Raw genomic sequence first — 26810 nt, forward strand, 5'->3', positions numbered from 1 at the left:
TTGTAAAACATAAATAAAAGGCGTTTGCAATTGACTATTGACATTGCAAATGACAATGCCTTTTATTTGTGTTTTCTTTTTTAAAACATAAATAAAAGGCATTGGTATTAACAATGCCAATAGCTTAAACTAAACTTTTAGCTATTGGCATTTTAAATTACAATGCCTTTTATTTATGTTTTCCAAAAGAAAAACAAAAAAAAAACAATGTCAATAGCAGAAAATAATGCCAGTGCAAGACCTATTGTATTGTAAATGCTTGTGTTAAATTTCTGAGGACTCCAGGGTGGCGTGTATGGTGAAGTAACCTCTTGCATGGAATCAAGGTTCCTAGAAGAATCTATTGGTGGTGTTGGTGTGGCTCTGATTGCCGTGGATGTGCTTTTAAGGGTGGGAAATCAAAACAGAGTGGTGTAAAGGGCTGGAGAGGAAATTATTTAAAAATATTCTCACACGACCAGCTTGAAACAAATTCTAGTTGTGTTGAGAAAGATGGCTGGCAAGAGTGCATAGCAGGTAAGGATCACAGTATCATTTTATTCAATTCATGTTGTGAAAATGGCAATGAAGTAAAGGGGGCTAAAATGGAGTGAGAATTGACCAGGTGTGCTGTGCAGTGATCTTGCTACTCAGTATTCTAATATACATTGATGCCCATCTATGTAAACAAGCGTGTCTGCAGATGAGAAAACATCACCCTTTATTGTGTCTACAATTGCAACACCATGTGAAGGACAACCACAACTTGGCAACAAATGCTCTCATTAACCTCTTCAGCGCGGCGCGGATTTCCGCGCCACACTGAAGATTCCGTGCGCGGGCGGTGCCATGACGGAACGGTTCCGTCATGCGCACAGCGCAACCGACGTGCATGACGGAACCGTTCCGTCATGCGCGTCGAAGGGGTTAACTGAAGTCAAAGACAGCTTTACCAGGTGATTCCAAGGCATTGAAGACACCGTGTTCCAGACCAGGGCTTTCCTTTTCATAAATCGGTGTTTGCAGACGTATTAGTACAATGAAGTCACCTAAAATGAAACAAGACTACAACTCCCAGAATGCAGTATGTAGTTAAATGGACGTAAAGAACCATAAAGCTGTCCCTGGTGACAAGGAGTGGGCTGGTAGCCTAGATAGCAAGGGAGTGGGCAAATCCTAAATGTGTTTAGCCAAAAAGAAAGATGCTTCCTGGAACGGAGGCGGAATTAGAAACGAGACAAGCTACTGGATGTCATGATAATTCCTCCTTCAAATAACATTTCAAAATTATGTCATGGCATCTATTAAGAACACTTGGAAATCGATGTCCTGCTTAAAATACTTAGGGGCATATGAACAAGCCAGGCGATAAAATTATCGCCGCTTTAGCGGCAGAAAACTGCCGCTAAAACGGCGATAATGGGCTTGATAATATGCTCTATGGAATTCCAATTGAAGCCCATGTTAGATGTCCTTCACGTCTAACATGGGTTTCAATTGGAATTCCATAGAGCATATTGTCAAGCCCATTATCGCCGTTTTAGCTGCAGTTTTCTGCCGCTAAAGCGGCGATAATGTTATCGCCTGGCTTGTTAATATGCCCCTTTGTTGTTTCTACTGAGTGGTTAAAATTAAGAAGAAGAAAAAGTGCAAATCGGATCATATCAACTACAAAGACAGTCAGCAATTCGTAACCAAAGTTTCAATTTACTGCCCACGACTGTACCAGGTAGTCTGATGTTTTTCTCATTGTATTTTTCTTTCAGCTAATAAGCCATACAAAATAAATTATATTTCTATATAAAAGTATAGCAACTACGATGATTAAATACAAGTAGCTGAGTTAGGTTTAATAGAGAAATTACAGTTTTGCTTTGTTATTTTCCAATCGGATAAGATACCATTTATGTTTAGGAAATTGGTTAAGGTATATTTAGTAGCTCTCACCCGAAACACCCAATTCTGTTCACACCAGTGAGCCTCTCCTGCAGCTCTCACCCAAAACACCCCATTCTGTTCACACCAGTGAGCCTCCCTCACAGCTCTCGCAGTTCACCTCGCCCTCACCTGAAACACCCCATTCTGTTCACACCAGTGAGCCTCCCTCACAGCTCACAGTTCACCTCACACAAAACACCCCTTTCTGTTCACACCAGCGAGCCTCCCTCCAGCTCTCACAGAGCATCTCAACCCTCACCAAAACACCCCATTCTGTTCACACCAGCGAGCCTCCCTCCAATTTATTTATTTATATTTTATTTATTTTGTCAATTTATAGGGCGCAACAGCTACCCAAGAAGGGTTTCCCGGCGCCTAGACACAGCTAGAAAGAGACAGAAACGGAGGGAGATTTTGAGGTGGTTATTGTTCGTACAGCCAGGTCTTTACAAGCTTTCTAAAACTATGGTAGTTATCTTCCTTCCGAATGCCTGGTGGAAGCGTGTTCCACAGGGAGGGTCCAAGATAGGCAAAAGATCTGCCCCCTGATCTTGCACGTTTAAACCTTGGTATACAGAAGCATGCTGCTGTCTGGGACCGGAGGTTTCTCTTTGGCGTGTAGAGGCAAGCAAGGGGTTGGAGGTATTTTGGGGCTCCTCCTGTTTTTATTTTGAACATGTAGTTCAAGGCCTTGAAACGAACTCTGCTCTCTATCCTGAGCCAATGAAGGTCCCGGCGATGGTTCGAGACTCCAGCGTTCCTAGGAATCTTACACAGGAGTCTGACCGCAGCGTTTTGTGCTACTTGAAGTCGTCCAATGACAGATTTATTTGCGCCTAAATATAGGATGTTGCCGTAGTCAAGCCTTGATGTGATGAGGGCATTGACTACGGTCTTCTGTGTTGACATAGGCAACATCCACAGGATTTTCCTCAACCATCTAGCTATGGTGAGACACAATCCAGTAACTTTACTGGCCTGCTTGTCCATGGATAAGGCGTTGTCTAGTACAAAGCCCAGATTTCGAGCATGGGACACCGGGGTAGGAAGGATGCCCATCTGTTCTGGCCAATGCGCGGGGTTCCAGAGATCTTTGTCTTTTCCCAAAATCAGAATTTCCGTCTTGTCGCCGTTTAGTTTTAACTGGTTTGCTGTCATCCAGTTCAATATTTTTAGTAATCCTTCCTTGAGTAACGACGGGGAGTGGGGACAAGAATTCGACAGGGAAAAAATGATTTGGGTGTCATCGGCGTAGTTCATGAGCGTTAGCCCTAGCTTTTCAACAAGTTCTACCAGTGGTTTGAGATAGATATTAAAAAACAGAGGGCTCAGGATGGACCCCTGCGGCACTCCATGAGCTGCAGGTAAGGTGTCTGACTCGGCCTGTGCTGATGCGATCTGAAAGGTTCTGTTTGCCAGGAAGGATTTGATCCACTCCAGAGCCTTTCCTCTTATGCCATTTGTGTGTAGTTCTCTAATGAGCGTTTCGTGGGAGATGGTATCGAACGCCGCACTTAGATCCAATAGCACGAGTGCTACCGTCTGGCCTTGGTCAAGAAGTTTTCTGATATTTTCAGTGACACCTAACAGGGCGGTCTCCGTCGAGAAACCAGCCCTGAAACCAGATTGCGAAGGATGGAGTAAGGAGTTTTCCTCTGCAAAAGTGGCTAACGTGGAGTGAACGTGTCTCTCGAGGCACTTTGAAAAAGCAGGAAGCAGAGATATAGGCCTATAGTTGGCCAGTATTTCTGGGTTAGCATTTGGCTTTTTCAAGAGGGGTGTCACCATAGCGTGCTTCCATAAGGCCGGGACAGTGGCGAGGTCGAGGGACAAGTTTAGGAGGTTGGCTATGATATTCAAGGACTGGTCATCCAGTTTTTATAATTTTAATAGGGATGGGGTCCCTAGGGGAGCCAGATTTAACTGATTTTAGGATTCCTTTGAGATTCTCTAATGAGAGACTCGGCCAGGATTCCAGCAGGTTTTCGCCTAACGCAGTGGGTTGAGGCAGGATAGAGTTAAATGGAGGGGGTGGGTCAGCGTCAGATATTTTAGTATTGATGTCTGAGATAATTTTGTCGATTTTCTCTGTAAAGAAGCAAGCTAACGCCTGACATTGTTGAGTGCTTAGGGGGGGAGCAGCAGCTGTAGTATGTGCGCCCGCCAATTCCTTAACTTTAGAAAAAAGAGTTTTGGGCATGTTAGTTGCTTCGGTAATTGTTTTTGAGACGAAGGCAGCTCTTGCCTTTGTACACGCCGCATGATAGTGGTTTCTGGCTTCATGATAGCATTTTTTGGCATTAGGGTCGTACTTTTTACGCCATTTACGTTCTAATGCTTTGCATTTTGATTTTTCGGTTTTAAGGCTGTCGTTAAACCATGGGGCCGGGGGACGATGCCTACTCCCTTTGGTGTGAGTAGAAGGCAGGCAGCTATTTGCTGCATTTGTTAGCCAATTTTGGGTCTCAATTGCTACGTGGTCCATGTTGGAGTTAGGGCTAGGAGGGTTTTGTTTGAGTGCAGCATTTAAAGCATCGATGTCGACTGACTTCCAGTTCCTTCTATTAGTGGCAATAGTGTTTTGTTTCACACTAGGGGAGGGAGGAAGAGAAATGCTAAAGCTGATGAGATGATGGTCGGACCAGCCAGAAGGTACGGTGGCGATGTGCGTGAGTTCACTGACGTTAGATATTATGGGGTCCAACAAATGGCCAGCTATATGAGTAGGGCTGGAGTTGATAATAGGTAAGTTCAGTGCAGCTAGATCTTCCAGAAAATTATAGCATGAGGGGATGGTGGGATCTTCCAGGTGTAGATTTAGATCACCCAGCAGAGAGAAATTGCTAGATGACATATAGTAGGGGGTAATAAGATTTGCAAAGTTAGATACCCATTGAGAGGGGTTACCTGGTGGACGATAGATCAGAAGGCCTGACATTGTGAAATTCCTCACACAAAACACCCCATTCTGTTCACACCAGTGAGCCTCCCTCACAGCTCCCACAGTTCACCTCACCCTCACACGAAACACCCCATTCTGTTCACACCAGCGAGCCTCCCTCACAGCTCTCACAGAGCACCTCAGCCCTCACCCGATGCACCACATTCTGTTCACACCAGTGAACCTCCCTCGCAGCGTTCACAGTGCGCCTGAAGCCCGCAGTGCTGCTCTCACAATGTGCTTGGGGCAGGACTTGAATCATTGAAGCACTACACCAGGGACCCTCGAATTCAACTCCAACAGTGCCCTGTAATCCTTGGTGTAACCTAATATGATGCCCCCCTCCCCCTGTGCAGAGGGGCCCTGGATCTCCCAAATATTCATTGGCCTATTGGCCTTGTGCGGAATGTGGCCCTCCGAAAGGTTGTTGGGGGCCCCTGAGGGGTTTGGCCCCACCAGCGTCCTGGGACTGTTATGACCCTGTCCTCAATCAAGATTTTAATTGCGTATTTCATTCAAACACTGCCCCTGAAACCAGCCACCAGCTCTCAGCTGCACCTCGATACCCCGAAGCACCCCATTGTATCCAGCACAGCGCATAGAACCCCACCTGCAGCTCTCATGCTGCTGCGCTTGTCGATAAGCGCCTAGAGGTCATTCCGTTTGCACAAAGCGCTACACAAAATAATTGCACGCACAAAGAACACCAAGACGTACATTTGCGCTAAAAGATGGACAGGTCAAAGATTACTCACTGTCGCAGACCTTCAGCAGGGTCTGGCTGAAGGCAAGGTCCATCATCCGGAGCTCGGCCAGGCCCTCCTCTTCCTCCAGCAGCGTCTGCACGATCCTCTGCCCCAGGAAGCCCCCGGCTCCGGTCACCAGGCACCTCACCCCTGCGAGGGAGGGCGACATGATGGTTCCTGGGGCCACGCACCTGTTCACCACACACCCGACTCCTGTCATGAGGCCCGACTGCTGCTGTTGGTGTCTATCGTGAGCCTCGACTGCTGCTGTCGGTGTCTGTCGTGAGGCTCAATGCTGCAGTCGGTGCCCCTGGTAAGGTTCTGTGATGCTGTCTGCTGTGGCGATCTGTCGTGAGTTTCTGTCAGTATCAGGTTTAAGATGTGGAATAAAGTCGTTTGTCGGCCAAACATCCTCCTGTATCAGCCACACGCGAGCAATTTCCTCAGTAAAACAAGGGGGTTGATAGGGAAAAACAATATTTGCGGCTAAACCACTACACACAATTTCGTGTTCTTTTTTTTCTCTAAATACCAAATGTTTGTGAACTCTTCCTGAACCTTTCGAAGGAGGCGAGCGGCCATTAACCACAGGATAATGATGGAATGTTCCCGGTTTATCCTCTTCGTCTACCCCTTTCCACGTCCTTTCTTGGCCTACGAGCAGGTAACAGTGACCCGTCTGGACACGGCGTACACTTGGTTTGTTCAAAGTGGCCACATCAAAGCAAAACCCCGTTTGCTCTCCTCCGCCACCCCATACGACAAATGCAGGGCAATGGTCACTCAGAGCCTTATCCCAGATCAAGAGGAAAGACCTAAACCAACCCAAGGAGACGACAGAAACCTGGTGCCACTGGGGCTTTCTCCAATCTCTTGCCAGCAGTGTGTGCTTCTGGCAAGATATCAGTGCAAAACAACAACAAAAAACAAACAGAAAAGTACCACGGCGTTTATATTTCATGTTGCAAACACTGCAGCGTGTGTGTGCACTCTGATTGCGGGCTATATCAGATGAATTAATTCTATACTTACACTTGCTAGCCACTCTTAATTCATCTTAAGAATCAATAGCCAATATGAGGGTGCCTGAATAAAACGCCAAGCGGTTTGCCACAAAATGTATGACTGCCCGCACATGGCAGTAAGCGCTTCGGCGGGAGTGAAAGGAAAGGCGCTTTCCAAGCCCTGGGACTCTCGGCTTTGTATAACAGGCCGAGGCGAGGGAGGAAGGCTGGAGAAGAAAGAATCCCCAACTCCGCACATTTCTCCCTTTTCAGAGCCCGTGGGCCCGGATGATATAAAGTGCCTCAGAGCGCGGCCGCCTCTATTTGCTTTCTTCTGTGGAAGACGTCAGCACTTCGCTCCGAGGCTCGTCCGTGAATCGCACGTTGTATGTCGATGGTATGGGGGTACGGCTACCCGACAGGATCATACAGTGGCACAGGGCTGGGGGTCCCGACCGCAAGGAATGGATGCAATCTTCTGGGCTCTCTGCTCGCACTTGATTTGTTTTTGTTCTTTCCAGGGGGCCTGGCTGGCTGCATTTGTTAGGGTCCCGATTATGTGGCTAAAAGGAGTTTGGGCTTCCGCCCGGCGTGGTTTCTGATTAAGAAAAGTCCTCTGGGAACGGAATGGCGGCTTTTGGGCAGTCCTGATACGGGGGCCCTCACAGAGGCCTACAGAACTAACTTTTTACCTCAGTGTTTTGGATGCTAGTTTGCAAACATTTTTTAAACAACTGCAACAAATGACTGCTAAAAACAATACACAAACATACAAGCTACGTTTTTTGAAAATATCAGAGCCTTCAAAGTCATCGCACTGAAACTTTAGCAACTGTTTCCAGCCTCTTCCGGTTCCGCCAGCCTCCAGGGGTCCTCTCTAGAAGTATTTGCTTCAGCCCTGTACCTTTGTGACCGGATGGAAGGAATAGGCACCGTTGCTGCCCTTGGAACAGCGAGTCTACAGCGTGACTTGCTCACGCTGCCTGCACGTGCCAGTAGGCTCTCTGATTGGTTGACAAGGTCTACCAATCAGAAAGCTTATTTGGTAGTTGCCAACCAATCAGAGAGCCGACTGGTAGAGACCTGACAGCGTGAGCAAGACACTCCGTAGAGATCAAAGACTCACACTGTGTTTGCACAAAGAAAAACAAGCATTGGCATAGCCAATAGGTCTCGCCTTTGGGAGCTTGTAAGTGTTTAGCTATGCAGCATAATATCTATTATATTAGCTATGGAAGACATTAAATTTGTGATAATTTATCACAGCTGAGAGCACTCACATGCCAGTACTCTCTCAGCCCTTAGACTATCATTGTATTTAAGTGTGGACATCACTGTAATGTATATATTTCACTATATTTTAAGTCATTTAGTGATGGCTTTGTGCTTTTCCTGTTAATAAGGAAGTTTGGCAACCATGGTAATCGGTGAGCTTAAGTTGTATAAATGAAGGGTGAATTTTCATCTGTGTACAGAGAGGTACTAGTTTCGGACGTCAGTGGTTTTTGGTAAACGTATGCAATGTCTCTGCTGGGTCGCCCCCCTCACAGCCTCGCACAAGCTGCAGTGGACGCAAGCCCTTTGGAGCAACTCTTTACTTTGTACTTGGACACCGCCTTCTCCTTAAGTGTGCAGATCATCAAGTCGACAGGAGCACTTCTGGCCCAGACTTGCTCTGGAGATTCGGTCTGCCAGTGGACAGTGCATATGCCTCGGTTTCTAATGCTGAAGGTGGGCAGCACAAGGGTAATGTCCTCCACCTCACACTGCAGCTTCATGATGCCTTAAGGCACACAGCGGAACGGTCATCCTAATCCAGCCGGATGTTTGGCGTTCGCTGAGCTCCACAACTTTTTAGAAAGAGGCGGGCTCAATCAAAAAGTGAACCTTAGGCTCTCCCGGCCCAGCTTGCATGCAGCACGGGGTGGAAATTGCAGCAGAATAGAATATAAAATGTAAAACACAGAAAGGGATTAGCGTAACAGAATGAAAAATGTAAAACACAGAAAGGTAGAATGCACTTTTTACATATCCGTGCATTACGAGGCAAGAGTGTCTATTTTGGGTTATAAATAAAGTAACGTTGCTCAAAATCATGATACGGCGGTTGTTTTAGAAATTAAAAGGAAAGAGAACACTTTTGTAAGGGCTAAATCTGAGCGGGCAGCCATGCCTTCAGAGCCTTCGAAGGGAGTAGTTTAGAATGCTCTTGCAGTGGGGTGTGAAAACAGTATGCAGATCCTCTAACACCAACTGCAATAATTAAACCAGTTGGGCGAGCTGCACAAAACAAAAAAGCCCTGCAGGAAACACCATACAGCAGACGCTGCGTCAGAAAAAAAAAAGGCTGCTCCTGGCGGGGTTCTATGTACCTTTTAACTTGAACCTACTACTTGAATAAATACCATCTTACGTTACCCTGGAACTGGATCTTCGTTTACTTACAACACTATACTAGCTAGGTCCATGCACCACAGCAGGGATGAACAATAGGTAGTAGTAAGAAGCAGGAGGCGCTGACCAAACAGAAGGAAGGAAACAAGAGGAACATTGATTCTAACCAATGTTACGTAATGATGAGTACTGGGAGGACTCCAAGGCCTTTTTTAAGACTTTTCTTGGGGGGTTAAATATAGATCTGATGACGGATCAACTGCACAAAATGAATCGGAGGGCCAGCATCTGTCACCAGTTGAAATGTGCACAATGCGAAAGAATACATATTCAGCAAAATCAGCAAATAAGAAAAATGCAGCCATTGCAAGTATACTGCAGATAGCAGTAGAGCTTGGTTTTCTGAAAAACGATGCATTGATTCTTCTGAACTAGGCATCCAACTCTGGACAAACAGGGGCAAAGGAATCATAAAATCAACTTAAAAAATCAAGTAGCTATGTATTTTTAGATAATTAAGGGGAAATACAGTAAGGCATTAAAATATTAACAATATATTCCAGAATACGTTAGCAATAACATCAGAACTTGCTTTCACAATTTCACTGAAATAAAAAAAAACTGTGCATGAAGAGCAAACCAGCAAATCGCTGGGCAGAAAGGTAGGAAAAGCAAGAGCCTTCAGGGACTAACGAGGGTAAAGCGAATGTCTCTGTGTGCCTTGTGCTCGGCTGGCGCCTCGGTCAGGTTTACTGCGGGAACACATGGGAATGCAAAGCCATTAATCAAGCAGGATGTCTCTGTCTCCCTTCATGCCCAGGGAGGAGGGAGATGCCAGCAAAGCATCAAAGGGCTGGGTGAGAAGGGAGGGGAGAATGCAAGAAGCAGAGGAGCAGCTGTGCACGTGCACGCCATCGTGCACTCAAGCTCTAGGCCAGCAAAACCATGTGGGTAGCACTTTTGAAAACCCACTTACAAAATGTCTCAAAGAGACAGCTTTCGCTGTCTCAGCGAGACCTAAAAAAACGCTAGCCAATTGTTTTCATTCAGCCGCTTGTATTTGCATCTGGGCTGAGTGAAAACAGATGCGCTTGTCATGATGGGCGGCATCACAAAACTGCAAGGGCGGTAACACAAATGACGTCCAGCAAATCGAAAGTGAGAAAATAACAAAAATCATGATGAAAGCGAATCAATAACGATTCGGACACAGGGACGTGGATTGAAGTCTCGTTCTTCATACTGTTTACTATAGCTCTCGCAGGCGAGGAGCGCATGCGCGCTCCAACACCTGGCGAGACCTAAAAAGAAGTATGTTTTCGAATGCAATCAATTATCAGCGTTAAATTTTTATTATTTTACAGAAAAATATTTTGACCAATTATTTTTTGAGTTAAATATATGGTTTTTTTCCCCTTGCTTTTACTGCCTCTGTAATTTACCAAAGCGAGATTCCACAGAGTGGAGATCTCTCTAAAAGAAAGTATATGAAGCATTAAACATTTTTTTAAACTTTATAATAAATAGTAAAAATATTTTATGCTACATAATAATGTAAATTCATTTTATATATTTATTTTGAAGTAAAACAAAATAAAACAAGCATTTGCAATGCAATAGGTCTTGCATTCGTGAAAATGTGAGCTATTGGTGTTGCAAATGCTAAATTTTTTTTGTTTAAAATTATGCCAGCAGCAGCGTATATAATCAGTAAGAAATTACTACACCCCGAAGAGACTATTTCATGATAGGCTTAGGGACACTAGCTGTTGTGAACGATGTGGGGTGACTGAGGCAGGCTTCTTGCATGTGGCATGGTTGTGCCCCACGGTAGCTGACTTTTGGAAACAGATCTTTTACACACTAACTGCTATCACCAAACAATCACTGTCCACAGACCCTCTACTAGTGCTCCTGGGATACACAAAGCCTCTCAATAAGGGTATCAGGAAACTAGTCTTCATGCGATTATAACTGGCTAAGTGCAAGGATAGCGATGCGTTAGATGCGAGGTCCTGTACCCACGGTAACAGAATGGGAGCAGGATATGTTCTACTGCAATACTCAGTCAGATGTCTATAATGAGCTGTTGTCCCCCCAACGTTGACCAAAATGTTTCTGCGGTCTATACATGCAATACCTATCATCTAAACAAGCCAAAAACACAGATAATGAATGGTAGTACGCTGTGACTCTGGTCCCCTAAATAACATGCACAATATAGTTACTGCATCAACTTTGAACATATCAGTTGTTTACCAAATGTGACTTCTGATTGTAACGAGGTTGACAGGTTCCATAGGCTGCTGCATCGAGACGTCAGAGCATAATGTTCCCCCTTTGTTTTTGTGTCTTTAATGATTTGCCTGTACTTGGAGTGAAGAACCATCACTACTGTGCAATATGCTAATAGTTGTGGCCGACTAATCGACTGACTCATGTACGTTGTTTATCTTGTACCGTGCATTCATGTGAACTGGTTTACGAAACTAAATAAAGAAAATAAAAAATAAAAATAAAAAAAAGTAAGAAATTCCACATGAAGGAAAGGGTGCAGTACCACAGGCTGTTACTAGGTGTCTGGGACTCCTAGTAACAGCCTGTGGGACTGCACCCTTTCCTTAAGACATAATATAGGAATTACATTACCACGAGCCTTAAGAAACGAGAAATGTAGCCTTTACAATAAAAAAATAAATTTCACTAAAGAAGGAAAAATGCTCACCCTCCTTCCCTGAGCCACGTAGTAATGGAATTCCTATATTATGTCTTAAGGTAAGGGTGCAATCCCACAGGCTGTTACCAGGGACACCTAGTAACGACGTGTGATACATGACCCTTTCCTTAAGACCTAATATAGGAATTCTATTACCATGAGGCTTAAGGAACTAGTACAAGTTTCTTTTTCCTTTTTGAAGTGGAATTTCTGTTCTTACCACATAGGCTACATAAGCTGAAAAAAAAGCACAGAAATGCTCACGCTTGTTCCTTAAGCCTTGTGGTAATGAAATTCCTATATAAGGTCTTAAGGAAAGGTTGCAGTAACAGCCTGTGTACTGCAATGTTACTATGAGGCTTAAGAAACGAGCTCGAGCGTTTTAAGCTTTTGTAGCCTTTGTGATGATAAAAAATAAATTCCATCAAAGAAGGAAAAAATGCCTGCGCTGGATCCTTGAGCCACATAGTAATGGAATTCCTATATTATGTCTTAAGGAAAGGATGCAGTACCACAGGCTGTTACTAGGGACACCTAGTAGTAGCCTGTGGTACTGCACCCTTTCCTTAAGACATATTTACATTTTATTACCATGAGGCTTAAGGAGCAAGCGCAAGCATTTTTTCCTAAATAAGTGCAATTTCTGTTACTTTCACAAAGGTTACTAAAGCCTAAACAAATTGCACAGAAATGCTTGCGCTTCTTCCTTAAACCCCTCGTGGTAATGGGATTCCCATATTTGGTTTTAAGGAAAGGGTGACGTACCACAGGCTGTTACTAGGTGTCCCTAGTAACAGCATTTGGCACTGCACCCTTTCCTTAAGATATATTATGGGGAATGCCATTACTGTGAGGCTTAAGAAACAAGCGCAAGCATTTTAATCTTTTGGAGCCTTTGTGAGAAAAAAATGGATTCCACTAATAAAGGAAAAAAAGTCACGCTCGTTCCTTGAGCCAATTACAAATGGAATCCTTATATTATGTCTTAAGGGAAGAGTGCAGTACCACAGGCTGTTACTAGGGACACCTAGTAACAGTCTGTGGTACTGCACCCTTAACTTAAGACATTTACATTCTATCACGCAGATGGAGTGGGCTATGCTAATGAGGCTCACGAACAACATTGGGAAACATGAGGAAACAGTGGCTGCAGGGGCTGGGCCAGAGAGCACCAGATTTAGGCTTCTCTCGGGTGAAACTGCCCTAGAAGGAGAAGATTTAGTTACACAGAACTGGCACAAGTAGCCGACAATGATGCAGCACTGGAACAAGGCTGCACTGTGTCTGGCGTAAAAAAAAAACAGTGGCTGTTGCAAGGATAAATATAAAAGTGGACTATACTTAGAAGCATGACGGCATGTGAACCAGGTGCCATGACGATAAGTGAAGTAGTCCCAAAACAAAACAGATGCAGCCCTGCAGTGTCGGTGCTGCCTGCCTTGCAGAGGAAGTGACGTCTGGATGTCCCAGCCTATAGGGAGCTGGGAATGTGGGATTGACCCAATGTCAACCAGCAGGAAGCAGCAGGCGGGATTATACTCTGTATAGCCATTACTCCAGATCTTGCAGACAGCGCATGCACGCTGCCTAGGTTCGACCTAAAAATGCTACAGCATCATCAACTTAATTTGAATTATACCTTTAATTAATTTAAATACATTAAATTAAATAAAAATGTTTACTCAAAGTATAAATTAAAAAATATATTTCCAACTAACATTTAAAAAACTATTTTCTTTGCTCACTAATAATTTTTAAAAGTGATGTATAGAATTAATTAAAAGTAATTTAATACAACTTTAATAGTAAATTAAAGTTACACTAATTTATAAATTCCATAAAGGTTGTTAACATAGTTTATAATTAAATAACAAATATGTTTCATTTATAATTTCTTTTAACATCAAATTATATTTATTTATATTTTTAACTGTTTTAAATAATTGAATTGAACTTACCATTATTTCTTAAGGAGTTTTATTTTAAGTACTAAACTCCATTATTTTTGAAGGAGGGTGTTGCAGTATCAGTGATTGTCCATGTGTGGTGCTGGACTTACTACTATTTCTTTTTGTCAATAGTAACTTATAGTCATAAATTTGGCTCCATGCCTTTTTTTCAAGGTGTGGATACATGTAATTTATACTTTTAATTTACTTTACTTTACTCTTGGATTTTGTGAATAGCCAAAAGTAGTAAAGTTACTCAAAAGTGTAAGAGTAAATTACATTTGTAAGTTTACTTTTTGAATAGCCCCAAATGTGTTTTTTCTGTTGAGGTTCATAAGAGGTGGGAGAAAGTACTACGGGGCATATTATCAAGGAAAAATTATCGCCAGTTTAGCAGCAGAAAACTGCCACTGAACCGGCGATAATGGGCGTGATAATATGCTCTATGGAATTTCCATAGAAGCCCATGTTCTGGTGTGAACATGGGCTTCTATGGGAATTCTCCAGGGCATATTATCAAGCCCATTATCGCTGGTTTAGCGACAGTTTTCTGCCGCTAAACTAACGATAATGTTAACGCCGTCCTTGATAATATGCCCTCAGGTAAGAAAATCCAGAGTAATATAAGGTAGCGCAAATCGCTGCCTTGCCTTACTCTGCTTTATGGGGGTGTCCATGGGTAGAGCATGGACATTCTCATGAATCTCCCATGGATTTTGGTGCATTCCCAGATTTAAAAAGACTTGTAAACCTCAAAATGCTACACCTTCCCAACAAAGGCGTAACTAGGGAAAGTATGTTTTCTTTCTAGAAAGAGGACAATGCCTCCACTGATTGTTTTGTGCTGGAAGGCGTACCTTCCTGCACAAAAAACAAATCTGCGTGGAATACAGGCATCCTTGCACCATGGAGCAAGAGTGCCTCCATTGGCGCTAGCCTGCACACAATATACCAGCACAGGGAGAGAGCAGGAATGCGTCATACCTTATTAGATTTAGTGCATTCCTGCCCTCTCTCTGTCACGCATCACAGCAAGATGTCTTGTTGCTTCACATTGTGTGACTTTTTAATAAATGTGCCAGCAGATATTTTTGTATGCTTATATTGAGAAATATGGGGAGTTTGGAGATGGTGGGAGGGGAGGGAAACAGGTATTTGGGACTATCTAAAAGGGATGTAAAACATTAGTAAGGAGGGAAAACTGTTTTTTTTTTGTGGTGCCATCATGAGGGAAATGGAACATAGTCATAGAAGGATTCGTTGAGCGGGGGGTTGGCTGGCGATAGGAGGGTATATTTCATGTTATGTCTTCTTCATTACCTTTATTTACATATCTTTTCACTGTGGTACAGGTAAAATGAGTAAGGCTCAATAATTGAAGTTAAAATGTAATTTCTAATGGACAAAGCAAGATCCCGAATATCCATTAAAAAAATTGCATGCAAATCTTAGTTAATGCCGTTCACTTGGTGACTTAGAGCCAGAGTTAGATCTTGGTGGATGGGTTCCTCCGTCCCAACAGTGACAGATATCCTGTCTGCCGAAATATAAATCCCATTGTATCCTATGGGATTTATAACCCATCTGCAGACACCTAAATCAGACCCTTAAACAGCATTTCATAAAAGCCAAGTGTCTCAGTAATGTTTCTTTTTACAGATTGTTTTTGGAACTCACCAAAGGAATTAATAATAGCAGATTTACAGGGATTTTTACAATTTGTTTGGGCCACCAAATTTAGAATTTCCTTCTGCCTTGGTAGGTATTTCCCACCTGCGCTGTCTCCTACTGACATGCTGGAAGTCACGGCAATCATAGGAAGCATTAACTACAGCAAAATAGGGTGGTAGAATACAGAGGAAGTTGGACAGGACATCTATTATTTTATTGGAGATGCCCTGTAACTGCCCTCCTCGGGCTCTTAGAATGTTGCCCTTGAACATCTTCTCCTTTGTGAATCGGGGGGATCGGCCTCAAAGGGAAAATGTTGTCGCACAGAGAACCACTGCCCTCTCGCAAAAATGATTTTAAATACAGAGCTTATTTCTATTTTGGGACAGCCCTAGTTCCTTACGGAGCATTGAATGCTTAAAATAATTAAGGTTTCAGTTTTGGATTGCAGTCAAAGGGAAGGGAGTCTTCTGTCCCTTTTTCCATCTATGTGATTACCGCCAATCATATGGGGTTGCAAATTGCTTCCTGTCTAATGAATATTAATTACACAAGTAGTTTTTCAACCTGCTGAGATTACCTATTTTGCAAATTGACCTAATATTACATAAGTTGGTTCACAAGATTTAATTTTAATTCCATAGTCAGTGGACCATTTGTGACCATTTTCTGGAAATCAAATCTTATTAAATTTGGCAAAAATTCCATCCTACCCTAAGTTATGAGGATATTGTAAATCACCTCAGAATTCTTTGACTTTCTAAAGCCACTCTACCACTCTGCTTTGGGCCTTATTCTTCTGAATGGTCACAGAGTTTCCAAAATATATATGGTAGCTGGTACTTCATCCCTTATATACATTTGTAAAGCCCATAATTTTCATATTACAAACACATTGTGCCATCAGAACTGCTTTTACTGAAAACATTGCTTTGAGTGTTTTATTAAAAGCACCAAAGTACATCACATTTCCTAATGAGGTCACTACCACACCGCACCCTGTAGGCTTCCCTCACTAACTGAATGTTTGATGACAGGTGTTGGAAATGACCCTTTCTGCAGGGTCACCACCAAACTTTTTGCCTTCCTCCTCCTATATTTATGACCTTGTTTTTCTTGGCTTTAGGACTCCGGGCACTTTACCACTGCTGCCCAGTGCTAAAGTGCATGTGGTCTCTGCTTTAAACATGGTAACATTGGTTTATCCACAATTGGTATATTGTAAAAAAGCACGCTCACCGCCTCCGCCTCCGCCGCAGCAGCTGGAACAAAGTCACTAAAACCAGCTCACCACCGCCCTCGTCAACACTCCACCGCCGACTACATCAGATGCAAACACCACAGTACACAACCTTCACCGCTGGATCACGAACTGTGCCGACACACTTGCCCCCCGCAAGAAAGTCACAAGAAGACACATCAAGAAATCAAGCTGGTTCACTCCTGCTCTCTAAGAATCCAGACGCTTCGCAGACGACTCAAAAAGAAATAGAGGAACAACAAAACCCCGGAAACACATGCCGCCTACAAAGCAGCCATCACCGCACACCACCAACTCATCCAATCCGCAACGAAGAAAACCCTCCAAGACAGAATCCCCACCAATGCACACAACACCAAAGAGCTCTTCTCCATCAAGGAATTCACCAAACCCTGCAGTGAAACAACAGACGTCCCACCCTCCCAAGACCTCTGCAACAGACTCAGCACCTTCTGCCACCCCAAGATTATGATGATCTATATCAACTTCGACAACCAAGACCACCTCACCGCTCAAGCTCCCCCTCATGCGACGCCACCCAACAGACCCTGCTCAAATGGATCCCTCCCATGACAGAAAACACCTTGAAGACCATGAAAAGCATCCACTCCAGAGCACCCTCAGACCCCTGCCCACACTACATCTTCCACAGAGCCACCTCTGCCATTGCACCTGAACTACATCGGACGTTCAACTGCTCCATCAAGACCACCACCTTCCCCGACGACAGGAAACACGCCAAAGACAACCACCTCCGGAAGAAACCCTCCATGGACCCGACAGACCTCAAGACCTTCAGGCCCATCTCCCTGCCTCCATTCGCAGCCAAGGTCATCGAAAAGGCCGTCAACTCCCAGCTAGCAAACTTCATCAAAGCTAACAATGTCCTCAACGTCTACTAATCCTGATTCCGAAGCAACTACAGCACGAGAACAACCTACACGCCGCCACTGACAACATTTACTGCCTCCTCGACCAAGGCGAAAGGGCAGCCCTCATCCCTTGGACCTATCAGCTGCATTCAACACCGTGTCTCACTACACCCTTGCCACCAGACTCCACGACGCAGCATCCGCGGCAGGGCCCTTGACTGGATACGCTCCTTCCTTACTAGCAGAACTCAAAAGGTAGGCTCCCTCCCTACCTCTCGGAACTGGCAGAGACTAACTGTCAAGTACCAGACTCAGAACTTCAAGCTTCCGCAGGAGCCGATGACTTTTCCTCAATTCCCCTACTCAGCTACCCAAGCATGTACTCACAAACATATATGCATAAATATATATACCCAGACAGCCGAAGGGGGGAAAGGGGAGTGGGAAAGAAAAGAGATACGCCACGTCTTCTTCTACTGGACAGGAACGCTTCTACTCTGGTAAGTTCTCCTGTAAGAGAAAATCTACATTAACATCTCAATGTTGTAATTACTTTTCTACTTTCACGTTACCCCTCCAATAATGTGATTACCTGTCTTTTCTAAGTGGCTGTATATTCTCTTGTAGATTGCTTCCTATTTAATCTCTGCTACTCAGTGGTTCTGTAGGTCAAAAGAATACTAATTAATTCCAATCCTACTAGATGTGTCTGTGATACTCTCAACTCTTTCTATAGGTATATTACTGTGTTTTACCTTGCTCCACCTAAGTGCAGTTGTTAATTATTTTCTTTAATCTTTCTTTTTAGTTGGAGAATTCCACTACACGGGATGTCTGCAGATGCGTCTCTCATGGAAGAAGAGTGCTTCTTTAAGTTGGTAAGTATCTTTATACATATATATATATATACATAACTATACCTACTTGATGGTTTCTTGTGAAATTCTTCTAACTATTGCCTTTCTTTGTTTTCATAGGTAAGTTCTCAATCACATCTCAAAGGTAATGTGCTGCCTTCTCCGTTTCTTCCTAGAAACCAGGATATTATTGTCTCAGTTCTAGCAATGCTCACTACCTGACCACTGAGCGTTGCAAGGTATGTTCACTCAATTACGAAGCTTCGGAATCCTTCAATCGGACTGTTGTTCAGGACTTGTTGATTCTTCTAGTCAGAACCCTTACTCAGTATTAACATTCCTTCTGACTCGACTGTAATCCAAAAAAGACTTAGAGAAATTTGTCTTACCTTCCGCAGCCGCGGAAACGGTATCGCTGAGAACAACTCGAATACTCACAAACTCTGAATTGCCAAAAACGGGAGAACGCCGCTAGAAAAATGCGACCGTCTTCCCTCAAAAGGCAGTTGAAGTGCGCAGTTTGCCACGATTGCAGTCGCGAGCACAGCTGCGCTGAGGAGGAGGAAGAAACACTGGACCGGCAACCTCCGTGTTATCATCGGCGGCCATCTTGAAATTCCGCATTGCGTGAATCTGTTGCTTTGCCACAGAACGGGGAAACCAATGATGGGGCAAGTTCCTGCTTGATCTAAAGCGGCGAACCTTATGAATTTTGCAACAAATGGGAGGAATACCTAGGTGATGCAATGCCTTACGTTGACTGACCCTGACACTAACTGTGGAGTGCCCTAGGGTTTCTCCTTTGGCCCCACCCTCTTCAAAGTCTACATGTCCTCCCTCGCAACTATCGTCAGGAACCACGGGCTCAACATCGTCTCTAATGCCGACTACACCTAGCTGATCCTTTCCCTCACCAACAAACCCAACATCACCAAACACAACTTTCAAGAAGGGATCAAAGCCAACGCCACCTGGATGAAGAACAGCTGCCTGAAACTTAACTCAGAAAAGACAGACGTCCTCATCCTTGGCTCCACCCCCTCCGCATGGAATGACTCCTGGTGGACCTCCTCCCTCAGAAATACCCCCTCCCTGACGAGCCATGCACGAAATCTCAGCATTATACTACACTCATAGCTCACAATGAACTACCAGATCAATGCCATATCCTAGACCTGCTTCAACACCATCCACATGCTTCAAAAGACCTGCAGATGGATCCCAACCAAATCCAGAAAAACTGTCACACACGCACTTATCAGCAGCAGACTGGACTACAGGAACGCTCTCTATGCCGGAACCAGCAAGAAACTCCTTTGCAAACCCCACACTGTCCAGAACTCTGCAGCCAGACTATCCTCCCCATCGCCCATTGCAGTCATATCACCCAACACATCTGCAATCTCCACTCGCTTCCAGTCGAAAGAAGAATGACATTCAAACTCCTCACCTACGCATCCAAGGCCCTTCTCAAATCTGGACTCGCATACCTGAACAGCCGCCTCTCCTTCCACGCACCCAAGAGACACATCCGTTCAGCGCAGCTCACTCTGGCCACCATCCCACATATCAACAGCACCACAACGGGAGCAAAGTCCTTCTCCTACCTCTCAGCCAAAGCCTGGAACACCCTCCCCCTCCACCGCAGGCAATCTCTCACATTGCCCCAGGTCAGGAAGGACCTCAAGACCTGTTTCTACAAATGACCACAGCACTCAACGGAGCCGGCCCCCCTATCTCCCAAGCACCTTTAGGCTTTCACAGGTAAATTGTTGCACTTTAGCAACCCTGATTGATTGAAAAACGATGAAAAAAAATGTCACTACTGGAATGGCCTCTCTCTCCCATAGTTTAAAATCGGGATTACCTTAGTACATTTTATATGTGTAATTTCCAATTGGCAAAAGATTGACATTTGAAGCTTGGTGTCTCTGGACTCGCAATTTAAAATCACAACTTATGTTAAAGTTAGACTTTAAGTTGCAAGTCTGAAAATGCAACTTTTAGAAAGTGCAATTTTCTTACTTCAACCAGTCTGTGCTTTCTGCCTGTCTCTGAATACACTTCTGTGGTGTTTGACAGCTGGCTTCGTGCATTCCCTGTAGACAGCCTCAAACAAAGAGAACTTAGGTGTGACTGATGGACCATTAACATCCTGATGGGTCATCCTGGGTAGGATGGAGGGAGGAGCTGACACTCCTGAAAGGGCTGTGTCCTGTACCCTCATAAGGACTGCTTAACGCCAAGCAGTTAGTCTGGAGCCAGGGCAGAGAAGAAAGGGACTCATGCACTTCAAAGGCTTCTCGTTGTAATCACCCCCACTACAAAGGTACAACTGGTTATGGGTACAGAATGTAGGAGAGTAGGATCTGCCTCTTATGGTTACCCCCCCCCCTTTTTGCTGCTGTAACACTGTTTTTTAACTTTAGTCTGGCTGGGGCCCTGCTATTCAGGACCTCAGCCTAGCTGCTTCCTCTCTAAATTGATTCCATGTACTTTAGGTACACTTCAGATTCGATTCTGGGGTACCCTTGTGAGTCCCTAGTATATGGTATACTATGTACCCAGGGCATAGGTACCCCAGAGGCCTACCAGGGGCTGAAGCCTGTATTATGCCACCCCTTGGAAGCCCTCGAAAATGACACCACAGGTCTGCTACTGCAGCCTGGGTAAGGTGGTGCATGCACCCCTTACTGTGATATAGGTTCACTATATCTCACCGATCACTGCACATAGTACCCTATCAGTCACCCCTATGGCAGGCCTTATCAATCCTGAAGGCAGGGTGCTTGGTTATATGTGAGAGGGTGCTCAGGCATGAGTTGAGCCCCTCTGCAGCCTTCGGAATCCATCCTCCGGGGTTGTCAGTAGTGCAGCTGACCATATACTCTTAAGTACATTATAACCAAACGGTAAATGCTAACTTTGGACTTCTGCACGGAAACATGTCATGTTTGGTGTCAAACACCTTGGAATCATACCCCCACACCAGTAACGGGTGTGGGAGTATGATCCCACCCTTCTAGAGGGAGAGACATGACAGCACCGGTATACCCGGTACCAACTTAAAAGAGCCCTGGCATCACAAAATGGATGCTGCAGCCACAGACAGGGGTCAGGCCTCTTGCTGCTGACCAAAACTCCGGCAGGGGAGGGCTGGACAATAGGTTTCCTGTCACACGGAGGTGTGACCTCTTCCCAGACAGGCTGATGTGTATTGGGGCTGGGTGGGAGCACTCTGAGAGTGCTTTGAAGTCCTGCACTGGGGGCACATGTGGTGTCCCTGTGCATAGTCCAGCTCAAACCGGGTCATGGGCTACCAGCCCCTGCTCTGGCACGAAACTGGAAAAAGGAAATGGGTGTATCCACCCCTCTTTCCAAACCCTCCCATAGGTGGGTCCCCTGAGTTAGTCCAACCCCTTTCTTAGGTATACGTAAGGAACCCGTGGTAACAGGACTTTAGATATCCCTGGACGAAACTCTGCAACTGAATCCTGGAACTTCGACACTCTACTCAAAATTAGAGGACTGAAGAGATTTCCCCTGGGGTCAAGGAGTGACTCCCCTGCTTGGCAGGCACCAACGAAGCAATTACCGGTGTGCATCTCTGAAACTCTCTATGGACTCCGAAGTATCTGTAGATCAGGAATAGGATTTCCAGACTTCTCAGAGGCCGACCCCAGCAAAGCTGAGACCCGCAGCCCTTGTGAGTAACGTGGAACCGGAACTCCTGGTGACCGTGCACATTTGCAAGTGCATTAACTTCTCGACGTCTCTTGAAGTCGTGCTTTGGGTTACGTGTAGCCCAAGCCCCGAGCACCTTTTGCACTGAAGATTGTAGACCTACACTCCACAAGTGTTCAGTGAGCCCGCTCCTTGCATTTCCACTCGAGGCTCCTTCGCGATCGCTGGTCCGTCGACTGGTGGGTCCCTGTGAAAGCAACTCTGATTTTCCTTGGGCTTCCCTGGTTGCTCCAGATGTGCCCTGACTCCCCACCATGTGGTGAGTCCACCAGACCTTGCTGGTCTGCACCGAAGCTTCTTTCTCCTTTCTGCATGGGTTGCTGTTGCCAAGGTTTGTTGTGACCAATCTGGGCACCAACTCTGCAGAACTCGACATCCTTTGTGGGACAGCTCGAATCCAGCTCCTGGTCATCCTCGACGCCTCCTGCTCCTCGTGGCTGAAGAGTCAAGCTTCACCTTCTTCACCTGAAATCACCCGACATCGGTGGTCACTTGTCTATCGTGCCCCTGGTCACTGGCCCTCTGATTTCAGGTTCTTCTCAACTTCGATCCAGGCTTGGAGCTCTTCGGACACTTCGCATCTTCCTGGCAGCAGCACTTCTTCGCCAGCTCCCATTGAAAACGACGATGCGACCCAACACCATTTGACACCTATGCACCCGGCTTCCCAGGGTGAGGTAACTCGAGTACTCCGGTGCTCCCGTGGGTGTTGACCCTAGAACTTCCTAAGTCCAAAAGTGTTTGGTCCTAGTTCATCTCTAAGTGTCCCTAATCTTTATAACTCTAACTGCGACTTTCCCCATAGAAGCTAACGGGAGCTCGCGGCTGTGTTCTCACACTGCACACGGCCTCCGTGGGTCCCCTGTGTCACTACCTTGGGTGGTTCTTTGGGGAGCCAGCGATTCTACAGTCTCTAGGCCTCGTGTCTAGTTAATTCGTGGTTCTTATACCACTATTTTAGTATATGGTTTGGCTCGACCCTAGGGCCTAACGTGTATTTGCCCTATTTTATGGTTTAAATCTGTTTATTGATTTGTACAAACAATAAAACAAAGCCCACGACTCCGTAGGCACAGTGCCAATGAGACAACCGAGTTGCCCGTCATACCGTTAATAAGCGTGGGACAGACCCAACAAATAAAGAAAATGAAATCACTTAAAAAGGATACAAACATTCAACAATTCCCCCTCCCTCGTATTTGTCCTATTTTACTGTAATATTTGAAGTGTAACTTATGTGTTTGGGTCTCTAGCCTCAGAAAGAGACTAGTAGGGTGTGTTCAGAAATAAATACATATATTTTATATATATACCTGGTGTGGTTGCCTTTCATTTAGCCATTCAAGAGATTATAGACTGGTAAAACAAGCTGCTTTACATTCCTCCAAGACGTAGCCTGAAGGCTGCTCTCCATAGCTACCACTAGGATAGCTTTCAATAAAGGTTGTCTGTAACCTATCATCAATAACGGGTTGTTTGGACTGGTGCAAAGTGACCACTATACCTAGTGGACAAAATATACCAGGCCAACTTCTCACATTGGTGTGCAGCATGTGGGATTCCAGCTTGCTATTGTTTTACCAGATAATCTCAATTGAGTGACTAACTCAAAACCACTAAAGGTACCTGAGGTACATATAATACAAGCTTTAGAATACAGTAAGTTCTACTGAACTTGAAGTTGTGTGTTAAGGGCCTAAGCACACACTTTCTACAACTCAAGAGAGTTTAGTAGGCCACACTCGAGTAGGTAGTGCAATACATCACATCTCACTAGTAATGTCTTCAAGGCCAGGAACCAGTGGGTCCCTGCCAGAAGCCAATGAGCTTCTTCCCTCCAAGTAAGATAACCTCCCATTCTTGGAATTGAGAGCATTATGCAGTACTAGGAGACTGAAGACAGGCAAAAGTGCAACCAACCAACGCCTCATAGAGGTACTCAGGCTAGATGTTCTCAGAAAACCTATTGGGTCTGAAGGAGTAGGCAGAGTGGGTGGGGCAGCAGATGAGGAAAGGCCTAGGGGTGAAAATTCCCATGACCAGACCTCTAATGCTGACCAGGAAGATGACAATGATTTTGACCTGGATAATCCAGCTCCCCTGGAAGATGAGGGGGAGAGCCACAATGGTCCCCTCTTTGTCCCTTCTGGAAGGTCCACATCTCCCTCAGTGGAGTCTAACCATTCTGTCTCATCTATAGGGACCTCTATCTCTGCTCCTAGGAGGAAGACCTCCCAGGAAAGGAGAGAGAAACTGCTGAAGTATGAGGAACCCCAGCTTAAAATTGAAAAGCAGCAGATAGCCATAGAAAGGGAGTCCCTAGAGCTCTACAGAGCTAGAAAAAAGATGGGACTTGAGTCCCATGGTGGCAGCAACATCCCAAGTGATAGGGAAAGGTCTCATGACCATAGAAACTTAAACAAGATTGTCCCGCCCTACCAGAGCGGGGATGACATCCACAAATGGATTTCTGCACTGGAAAGGGCCTGAAAAGTCCAAAGGGTCCCCCAGGAGCAGTGGGCAGCAATCTTGTGGCTCTCCTTTGCAGACAAAGGTAGAGATAAGCTCCTCACTGTTGGAGAGGAGGATGCTGCTGATTATTCCAGTCTGAAAAGTACATTGTTTGAAGGGTTTGGTCTAACCACTGAACAATACAGGTTAAAGTTCAGAGATACCCAAAAGGCACAAAATCAAGACTGGGTGGACTTTGTAGATCGTGCTACTAAGGCTCTGTAGGGTTGGTTACTTGGCAGTAAGGTGCATTGTACAATTTAATTATTAGGGAGCAGATCCTTAATAATTGTCAAAATCAGCTGCTGCATCAGTACCTGGTGGACTCTGATCTGACTTCTCCCCAAGAATTGGGAAAGAAGGCAGACCAATGGGTCAGAACCAGGGTGAGGCAGAAGGTTCAGAACCAAGGTGGTGACCAGAAGAAGCAAGATCCTAAGAACTCTGACAAGGGTGGGGAGAAGGGTAAAGACCAGAAATCTTCACAAGGTCCCCAAAAATCTTCTTCAGGGGAGGAATCCCAATCTAATAAAGGAAAAGGCCAAAAGAAACCATGGTGCAAGATCTGTAAGTAGAAGACTCACTGGACAAGTGATTGCACCACGTCCAAAGATTCAACTCCAGCCACCATTGCCCCTAAGGCAACTGTTCCCGCTAGTGCAGCTACAATTGGTGGTGGTAATACTCAGAATAAGGGTATAGTAGGGTTAACCCTGGGTTCTGGGATGGACTCTGTCCTAGTCAGAGTTCCGACTCAAGCTATCCCGATCTGTGATGGAGGCATGGATATCTCCTCCTTTGTGAGTCCCAGTAACTTGGGCAAATACAGACAGCACCCTTTGATTAATGGAAAATAGGCTTTGGCATTCAGGGACACAGGAGCAAGTGTCACAATGGTGACAAAAGATCTTGTGGATCCTGTGCAGATTATACTTGGTGAAATGTACCAAGTGACCAATGCTAGCAATTTCAGAACAGACCATTCTCTGGCAGTTGTTAACTTCTCCTGGGGAGGGGTAACTGGCCTTAAGAAGGGTTTGGTAAGTGCAGACCTACCTGTTGAATGCGTGCTTGGCAATCATCTGGAAACTTCAGCCTGGGATGAAGTGGTGCTCAGGACACATGCAGAAATGCTAGGGATCCCTGCCCATGTCTTTGCTGTGACTAGGTCACAGGCCAAAATGTCTAACACTGGACAGGCCCTGGATTCTGGAAGAATGGACCAGGTGCCTCTCAAGAGGAGGAGCAGTAGGGTTAAGGCAGTGCCTTCCCCCCGACCCAGAATACAGATCAGCCTCCCGAGGGAGATGATCTTGAACCTGAAGAAGGAACAGTCCCAGAGGATCTTGAACCTGACCAGGTTGAGTTCTTGGGGACAGGGGTCCTTCCAGGGTAGATCTGAGCCAAGAGCAGGAAACCTGCCCCTCTCTTAAACCCCTCAGAAAGCAAGCTGCTGATGAGGCTGCTGGGAATGCTAGTGGCACCCATAAAATCTATTGGGATGATGGACTCCTTTATTCAGAGTGTAGAGACCCCAAGCCTGGTGCTTCCAGGAGTTTGGTAATACCTCTGAAGTTTAGGGGCTTCTTACTGACACTAGCCCATGATATTCCCTTAGCAGGACACCTGGGCCAGAACAAGACTTGGGATAGAATTGTCCCTCACTTTCACTGGCCCCACATGTCTGAAGACACTAAGGAGTTTTGTCGCTCCTGTGTGACCTGCCAAGCCAGTGGCAAGGCAGGTGGAACCACAAAGGCCCCCACTGATACCTGTGGTCGGGGTTCCCTTTTAGAGGGTGAGGATTAATATTGTTGGTCCCATGGATCCTCAAACAGCATCTGGGCACAGAGTTATCCTGGTGGTGGTGGACCATGCCACTAGGTACCCAGAGGCCATTCCCCTTGGGACCACTACAGCACCTGTGGTGGAAAGGGCCTTCCTGGGACTTTTCTCAAAAGTAGGCTTTCCTAAGGAGGTAGTATCTGACAGAGAACCAAACTTTATATCCAGTTACTTGACTGCAATGTGGAAGGATTGTGGAGTGAATTGCAAATTCACCACACCCTATCTCCCAGAATGCAATGGTATAGTTGAAAGATTCAACAAAACCTTAAAGGGCATGATCAAAGGTCTCCCAGAAAAGCTTAGTCGCAGATAGTATATCCTTTTGCCCTGTCTTTTGTTTGCCTACAGGGAGGTGCCACAAAAGGGGGTTGGTTATAGC

This window comes from Triturus cristatus, chromosome 3_2 (genome assembly GCF_964204655.1).
Source record: "Triturus cristatus chromosome 3_2, aTriCri1.1, whole genome shotgun sequence".
Taxonomy (NCBI): Eukaryota; Metazoa; Chordata; class Amphibia; order Caudata; family Salamandridae; genus Triturus; species Triturus cristatus.